Raw genomic sequence first — 9,435 nt, 5'->3', positions numbered from 1 at the left:
GTCGAGTTGCATTCAGATGCAAGTTGTAGAATGAGGAGAATGCACAATCTAACTTTGAGATTAACACACATGGAAGAGATGCTGAAATACTTGATAGAGATGTACATAGCGATACTGAAGTTGAGAAACAGAATGCAGCCACAAGAACTGAGCCTAGACTATCCAAATATGTCAAAAGACACCATCTTGCAGATCAAATCATTGGAGGCAAAGATGCAAGACCAATGACAAGAAATAGATTGAGAGATAAATAATGCTTGCTAAGCATGAAGGAACCTAAGATAGTAAAAGATGCATTGTAAGATGATGATTGGTACAAGGCTATGAAAGAAGAAATTTAGCAAATAGAAAAGAACAAGACTTGGAGCCTAGTTCCTAGACTAGAGGACAAGAATGTGATTGGCACAAAATGGGTATTTAGGAATAAGCTAGATTAGAATGGTGAAGTAACAAGAAATAAAGCAAGACTAGTTTGCAAAGGGTATGCACAAGAAGAAAGAATTGACTATGGTGAAACATTTGCCCCTGTTGCAAGAATGGAAGGAGTAGGAATTCTACTTGCTTCTTTCGTTTACAGAGGATTCAAAGTTAACTAGATGGATGTCAAGTCTGCATTTTTGAATGGAATATTAGAAGAAGAGGTCTACATAGAACAACTAGAAGGATTTGTGGATAAAAACAATAAAAACACGGTATGTAAACTACACAAAGCCCTGTATGGATTGAAACAAGTACAAGAGCATGGTATGAAAGACTTCATACTTATCTTGTTAAGATTGGATTTGAAAGAAAAGATGATAACAATAATTTGTACATGAAGAAAGATGAAGAAAAAGGTATACTGTTATTTAAAATCTTTGTTGATGACATTATATTTGGAGGATAAGATGCTTTGTGTAAAGATTTTGCAAATCAAATGAAGCAAGAGTTTGAGATGTCAATGTTTGGTGAGATCAAATTCTTTGTGGGACTACAAGTATATCAAATGAAGTATGGTGTATACATTACTCAGTCAAAATATGTCAAGAAATTTTTGAAGACAATTGGACTTGAGGACTCAAAACCAGTAATTACCCCTATGGTAACAACACTTAAGCTATCAAAGAATGATGAATCAACCGAAGTCAATCAAACATTATATAGATCCATGATTGGAAAATTGTAATATGTAGTACAAAATAGACCTAATATTGCATTAGCTGTGGGAATAGTTGCTAGATTCTCTGCTAACCCAAGAGAAAATCACCTGATGGCAGTGAAAAGGATAATGATATACCTGAAGGGAACTAAAGAGTATGAATTATACTATAATAAGAATGAAAAGTTTGAACTGAAAGCCTACATTGATGCTGATTGGGATGGAAATATTGATGACAAGTAGAGCACCAATAGAGGAGCATTTTTCTTAGGTAGAAGACTTGTTACATGGACAAGCAAGAAACAAAGCTGTACTTCACAATCTACTGCTAAAGTAGAGTATGTTGTTGCTGCTATCAATTGTACAAACATTGAATGGATCAAGCAGCTACTAAAAGAAATGAAAGAAGAAATCAATGAACTAGTGATACTTTATTGTGATAATACAAGTGCTATAATAATATAAAAGAATCTTGTTATGCATACAAAGACAAAACACATTGCAATAAAGTATCATTATGTAAGGGAGTTGGTTCACGAAAAAGAGTTGAAGATGGAATATATCAACACAAAAGAGAAAATTGCTGATATTTTCACCAAAGCATTACCTAAGGATGCTTATGAGTATCTGAGAGGTAAATTAGGGCTGATAGCCCTATCAAAGACTATGTAAAAGAAAGAGGGGGTACCCTGCGTCAAACAACCTAACATGCACTACATATAAATTGATAGAGTGGATCTCACTTTAGGAAGTTGCATGAGGTAATCATAGAGATGAAAATTCAAATTAGTCACAAGGAAAAAAATTGAAGAGCCTAAAAAAGTTTATATATGCATATGCATTAAGATGCCAAGAGTTGACTATGTGTCTTTGGAATTGTTGTTAAAGAGGGAGAATGTTTAGTAAATTGATGAAGGGCATATTGATCAAAATGAAGATGATCAAAGTAGAAAATTAAGTCAGAGGGAGAGTAAAAGAAGAACAATGAAGTGAGAATACATCATCAAAAAATTAGAAGGCTGGAAGAAAGAAAGAGGGAGAAAGTAGGATAAATGACAACAGAGGGAGATATTCTAACAAAAGTGAATCAGATAAGTGAGATTTTGTAACCTAAGAAGGAGTTACTGATAAAGGGAGAAGTGTTATACACAAAATTTCTTTTGGTATTTCCTTACTATTTAACCTAGTTAGTTTGATGTTTGACTGGTTGATCAGTTTGGTTTGCCATCAATTCCAAAGAGGGAGATTGTTGATATATGATTGAAAATATCATTTGAGTTAAGAACATTGTTTTGTCACTAATGTCAAACGTGCTATATGTTGGTAAGACAATTTCTTATATGTTTCAAGCACTATCACTTAGTTGATTGATGAAGAGGATTTGATCAACAAGATGTAACAAAAGTACCTAGAGGAAAGGTTGAGTTATGATTATGTATTGAAGTGCAAGAATCAGTTAAGACAGTGATAACATAATGTATTGATGATCTACTTGGGGTTACAAAATGTTTGGCTACACTTAGAAAGATTATATGAAAAAGGTTGAACAAATTTCATTTGCTAAGCTTGACTAAGTTGACAGAAGGTGTCAGGTAAAGATAGTGCAAGCCGAGCAAAATGTCAATTGGAGCTAAGTGAAAGCATTTTCTAGTGGATGCCGAAAAAATTAACAGGTGTTGAGTAATTTTAAGTATGTGCTAAGCACCAATAAAATCCAATTGATGTCGAGTGATTTTATAATAGATGTTGAGTAACATAGTATATGTCGAGCATTAGTAAATTGATAATGTTGAGCTACTGCATTATGAAAAAGATCAAAGATTTTCCAAATAAAAGCCAAAAATTTTGTTTTCTTGGAACTTTTGAATTAGAGGGAAGATAAGATTGATGAGCTGGAGGCAGAGAATCTTATATAAACCATTTTGGAGGTGAATTCAAATGGATTCTAGGAGAAGTTTCTAGAGAAGACAAGATATGGGGTAGATACATTGTATCCTACCTAATCCATCAAAAACCCTAATTGTTGAGATGGATAATGAGCGAGAAAAAGAGTTCTAATTACCTATATCTAGGGATGCCTGGTCATGAAGCAAAGTTTTGAAAGAGAGGTCAAAAAGTTTTTGGATGCGAAAAATCTGACAAGGAGAAGGAACAAGGGTTTGCTAAGTGAAGAAGTCTACAATGGTGAACTAAGCAAGAAGGCTTAATGAAAATAAATGCTTGAAGGGTGAAAAATCTATTAGAACTACAAATATTGGAAGCCAAGTAGAGTTGAGGACAAAATAGTGATCTATAATTTGCAAGTAAAGTTGTAAGTTGTATTAGATCAAACTCTACTGTTACTCTCTAACAATTATATAAGATTACGGTAAATCCTTTGGTGAAAGGTTGACTTCACAGTCATTGAAAAATCCTTTAACAGGGTGGCATTCCAAGTGAATGGCCTAAAGTCCTCTAACAAGGCTCACTTTTAATAGGGTGATTGAAATCCCTTAACTGGGTCACATTTAACAATGTGTGTTGTAACCTTTAACAAGGAATCACTTTAGAAGAGTGAGAAAGGAGTAGCATGTTACTGGTGGTTTTTTCCAAATTGGGTTTTCACATTAAATCATTGTGTCATGTGTACTAATGAATGTGTTATGCTTTACATTTCTGCATGATAGTTTAATAGTAAGAAATCAGTTTTGGTTAACTCACAATGATTGCATGCATGGTTAAGAAAGTTTTATGGGTTCACTAAATTATAAAAGTTTTTTTTGGACATCTGGACCTTGAATAACTGATTCACTCCTCACTCTCAATTATTCTAAAGAATTCCAACACCACCAGGAGTGGATTATCCTCCATTAAGCATAGGAGTAAGTGTGATGATGAGAAGATAAGCCTACGAAGGTGTAGCATGAAAAATAATGTTGTAGACACCATATGCTGAATTAGAGTTGCTTACTTTTGTGTTGTCAACATGACAACTCATAAAAGTGTGCAAACTCCTAAGTGTCAACCTAATAAATAAAAAAATAATGCATTGTCCTAAGTAAACTTAAGTAAAGTGTAAATAGTGAATACTTATTTAAACCAATAAATAATATTGTAAGCTTTTAAAGACATTTGGTATTTAATTTTTGGTGGAGGCCAAATTGTGGCTCTTCAAGTAGTTAATGTAAGGGATATTTAATTTGTAGCATACTGGTCCAAATTGTAGCTTAGATTGGTATAAGTAGAGGTTATGGTGAAGTCTTTAGTCATAATTCATCCATCTTGGAGAGGAGGAGGTGGTAGAGGAGTGCAATTTTGAGAAGAGTAGTAGTTGAGGCTTGGGAAACAAGGATATTGCTTGGTGGGTTTACGAGTACCCATTGGATCTTCCTTGGAGGTTTCTACCAGAGGGTGGATCTGGACTAGTTAGAGTTTGGATTAATCTTCAGAGATCTTGTAGAACTATTACTTGCTTTGTATTTGGCCATAATGGGAAGGCCTTGTAGCCTGGCATATTGCACGTAATCAGTTATATCTATGAATAAATTATTGTGACTTGACTTCAAATCTTGCATTTTTGTTTCTCTTTCATTGCATGGTTATTTTCAAGGGTATAGGAAACATCCTTTGGGGATTCTCCTACCTTGCACTACATCAAGTGGTATTAGAGTGAAGGTTGTTCCTAAGTGTGTAGATTGAGCACCGATGTTGAGATAATTTGCATCAAGGTCTTGTGAAGTGGATTTATTAGGGTTTTCAAAAATCTTGGAAGATGCCTCCAAGAAGATTGGACCCTAGCATGATCAATGATCTTAGTGATGCTATGGAAGAAAGGATCTCAGAGAGGCTTAACGAAGATTTTAAATTTGAAATAAAGGAGGTTAAAGCCACTTTCAAATATGAGATGGCATTGATGAAAAGTGATATGATCGTTGAGATCATAAGTGCTATAGGTAGTATACCTTAGCATATGGGTACTGAAGATGGTTATAAGGATGCTACTTAAGACTTTGAATTTGTTGGATCAAGTGGTGAGGCCAGAATCAATCATGTGGAGAGACCTATGGGAAATAGGGTTGGTCAATTTGCTAGACCTAGATCTTAGTTGAAGTTGAAGCATAAGATGGAGGTTTCTAAATTTTTAGGTACTTTGAATCCTAAAGATCTAATTGATTGGATTGGTGAATTATAAGACTACTTTGAGCTTGAGGATATTGAGGATCCACTTAGAGTAAGGTTGGCACAACATAAGTTGAAGGGACATGTTGCTCTTTGGTCGAAAGAACTACAAAGAGACAAAGAAGAGGGAGGTGAAATGAAGATCACTAGATGGAGATTGATGGTGACTAAGTTCATTCATGTTGATTATGAAATTGAGTTGTTTAAGAGGTTGCAAAATCTAAAGCAAAAGGATATGACTATGAAATATTACATTGAGTAGTTCTACAAGTTGGTTATATAGTCTGGGCATAGAGAATTATCAAAGGAGAAGGTAGCGCGATACATTAATGGTTTGAGATTCAATATTCAAGATGAGGTTGGTATGTTGAATATTTCTTCAGTTGAGGATGCTTATCATATGCTTTGAGAGAAGAGGAGAAGCTGAAGAGGAAGAATCAAGGTAGTCCTCGAGGAAAGGAGAAGTAGGACTACTTGGCAAAGGCTAAATTGAGTGTAGAAGATGAACCAAAACTTGTTGATCAGAAGAGATGGATAGGTAGAGGTGAGCTTAAGGGTACTTGTTTTAAATGTCATGAAGAAGGACATAGATCTTATGAATGTCTACAGAAGGTTGGCAATAAAAGAACTACTATTGTGAATGAAATTGAAGACCATGAACCTGAGAAAGGGGAGAGTTTATTAGCTTGACGAGTATTGACTGGTCAGAGAACACTCAAATCTTGTCAGAGGAGTAATTTGTTCAGGACTCTGTAGGTCTGGTGGTAAAGTCTACAATGTGATTATGGATGGTGTTAGTACTGATAACCTTGTTATTGGGGAGATGGTTCATAAACTTGGTTTGAAGAGAGTGAGACATCCTTATCCTTATAGCACTGGTTGGTTGCGAGGTGAGCATGCTTTAGAAGTGAAGGAATAGTGCCTTATTGATTTTCAGATTGGGCAATATAAGGATCAAGTGTTGTGTGATATTGTGGACATGAACAATTTTCATGTGTTGCTTGGTAGACTTTAGTAGTATGAGTGGAAGATTGTGCATGATTGTGTCAAGAATGTGTTTACTATTGAGAAAGGTGATAGGAAGCATTCCTTGATTCTGTTGTAGAATGAAGAGGTTAGTAGAAGGAACCTAAGTATTGGTAGCTGAGTTGGGTTGAATTTTTTTGAAAGGGTTAGCAATCAGTGTAGGTAGAAAACCTATGGAACACCAAGGATGGAAAAGTATAAGAAGAGAAAGGGAAAGAGTGTACATGTTGAAGACTTTGAAAACATGTATGTGAAGAACCAGTTTGGGATTTATGTGTTGGATCCCAGAAGATGTTCTTCCAGCTATTGAGAACATCTTTTCATAGTTGGGAAGTCTGATGTAGGAGCATCCTAGGGTAGTTGGCTATTCTACATGATTAAGGGATTTTGGTGGGGTTGAGTTGACCTATTTGGGTCTTGGGTAGTTTATTTTGATGTATTTAATAATATTGTAAGCCTTTAAAGGAATTTGGTATTTAAATCCTATTAGAGGTCGACTTGTGGCTCTTCAAGTAGTTAATGTAAGGGATATTTTATTTGTAGCATATTGGGCTGACTTGTGTCTTAGATTGGTATAATTAGGAGTTGTGGTGAAGTCTTTAGTCATAATTCATCCATATTAGAGAAGAGGAGGTGGTAGAGGAGAATTTTTTTGAGAAGGCTAGTAGCTGCAGCTTAGGAAACAAGGAGATTGCTTGGTAGGTTTGCGAAGACCCATTGGATCTTCCTTGGAGGTTTCTACGAGAGTGTGGGTCTAGACTAGCTAGGGTTTGGATTGGATCTTGAGGGATCTTGTAGAACTATTACTTGCTTTATATTTGGCCATAACTGGGAAGGCCTTACAGCTTAGCACATTGCATGTAATCAGTTATATCTATGAATAAATTATTGTGACTTGGCTTAAAATATTGCATTGTTGCTTCTCTTTCATTGCATGCTTATTTTTCGGGGGCTAGGACATCTCCTTTGGGGATTCTCCTACCTTGCACTACATCAAATCAACTAGTGGTTCAACATTCTTATTATTATTAAAAAAAGATAAGGAATTAGAGTAATGTTAATGCCTATTCCATACCCATGTCCATAATTGTGCTGGAAAAGCTTCATTCTCATCTGATGTTTGGTAAATAAATTATTGGTTGAGGTATCCAAAATTTTTGTATAGTATCAGATGTATTAATAGTGAAAAATGTATTAAAACTTGAGGTCATAAATCATTGAAGATAACAACAAAAAATAAAGAGAGAAAACTGAAATAAAACACCAAAAATATCCTGGGAGAACCCTTCAAGAATGAAGGGAAAAACCCAGCCACACAACACAAATATATCTTTATTGATAATAAAAGTTCAATTGTACAATATCCTTTGCTTGATGCAAATATATAACAATAGGAGAGACTCTCCACATTATAACTGAAAGTCTCTTGGGATTCTCATAACTCCTATAATTAATTTTGACTCTTCAAATATTCATGCCTCAATGTATGTAAATGACACATGTCATTTACATTTAATATTACAAATTAAGCTTAAGTGTCCTTTTTAGCTGAAGATGACAATAATGGTAATAATATCCAGATTTTGAAAGATAAAGATCTCTATCATAGCTACAAACTTTAACACCCCCTCTTAGCAAGAGAGAGATCTTTAGCTAAATAGTCACACAAAGTTGCAACCAAAAATGTCAATGATAAATTTTGATCATATGAATCCAAAATGTAATTCATGGAGTTAGTCAATATGAAAACTTGTAATAATGAGTCATATTCATAGAATCAATCAACATGAAAACTTGTAACAATGAGTCATATTCATGGAATCACTCAACATGAAAGCATATAATAATGAGTCATATTCATGGAATCACTCAACATGAAAACCTGTTGAAAAGATTTGTAAGACTCATAGCTAGGCCTTTATTCACAGACTCTCTCAATGTGAACTATCATGGAATCTCTCAACATGACATCCAACTCCCATCACAGAATTTATCAATGTGATGACATCATGGACTCTCTCAACATGATGTTCACTATCACATAGTGAAAGAGTTATCATAGCTAATCTTACAATCTCATTTATTCACACAAGAATAAAATAGACAATAACAATCTAAGACTTGATTCCATTTAAGTCTCAAATTTTATAAATACCACAAGCATCACAAGCATATATGACAATGAAGGGGATTTCATAAGCACTCCCAATTAAATATGAAGCCTCCCTCTGAATCTAGCATCTCCCAAAGTAACCTATTTCCTTTCTTGTTGCAACTGTAATGATGAAAGATAAAAGATCAATCAACCAAAGATATCAAACAATAACATATTTTACCAATGTTAACTTATCTCATGTTTATCTTTTTAGATCAAAATTTTCTTTGATGTGCAAGAGGAGTGTAAACAAGAATCTGTGGGTCCCATTTCAAGTACAAGAGCCAAGATTTTTAAGAGTTGACAAGACTCGATAATTCACCAAAATACAAATGAAAGACCATAATTTTTCTTTGAATAAAGTTGGCAACTCTAGCATTATCAACCATCAAGGAGGTGTTATAATATAATAAAAGAACTCTCAAAAATAGAAAAGTACCATTAATGGTAGCTCCTTCATGCTGTGAAGGAAAAAAGATATGAAAACTAAGAAATGCAATCTTGTTGAGAAGTCTTTCAGTGACTTAGAGATGATGCCAATCTATAGCTGGGTATTAGTGTGATGTGAATTGACTTCTTCTAATGACACGGAAGTTGCCACAAGATCGATTAAGTTGCAAAATCTAGGGATTACCCACCCCAACAAGAGCATGATCTATGGAGAACCCTCTATCGCCAATATATGGTTTGGCCACCATAGCCTGCACTTACATTCTGCGAGCTTCTCCTCCCTCATCTTCCATTAAGGTTGATAGGCATTTCTTGCAATCACATTGTAGGCCTCAATTTCCTGTACTTAAAAAAATGGAAAATAGAGCCTAGCTTTAAATCATGATCATAATGAAAAAATCAATTTTTGAACCAAATAGAGCCATTCCTTCCGATTTTACATATTTCTAGCAGATGGAAATACTAGAAACACCAAGCAAGAGGCTATTGATATGTATGTCAAGAGTTG

The sequence above is a fragment of the Cupressus sempervirens genome, chromosome 8 (assembly GCF_028749045.1).
Source record: "Cupressus sempervirens isolate cs-2001-9-10 chromosome 8, ASM2874904v1, whole genome shotgun sequence".
Lineage (NCBI taxonomy): Eukaryota > Viridiplantae > Streptophyta > Pinopsida > Cupressales > Cupressaceae > Cupressus > Cupressus sempervirens.
Note: the sequence above shows the minus strand (reverse complement) of the source record.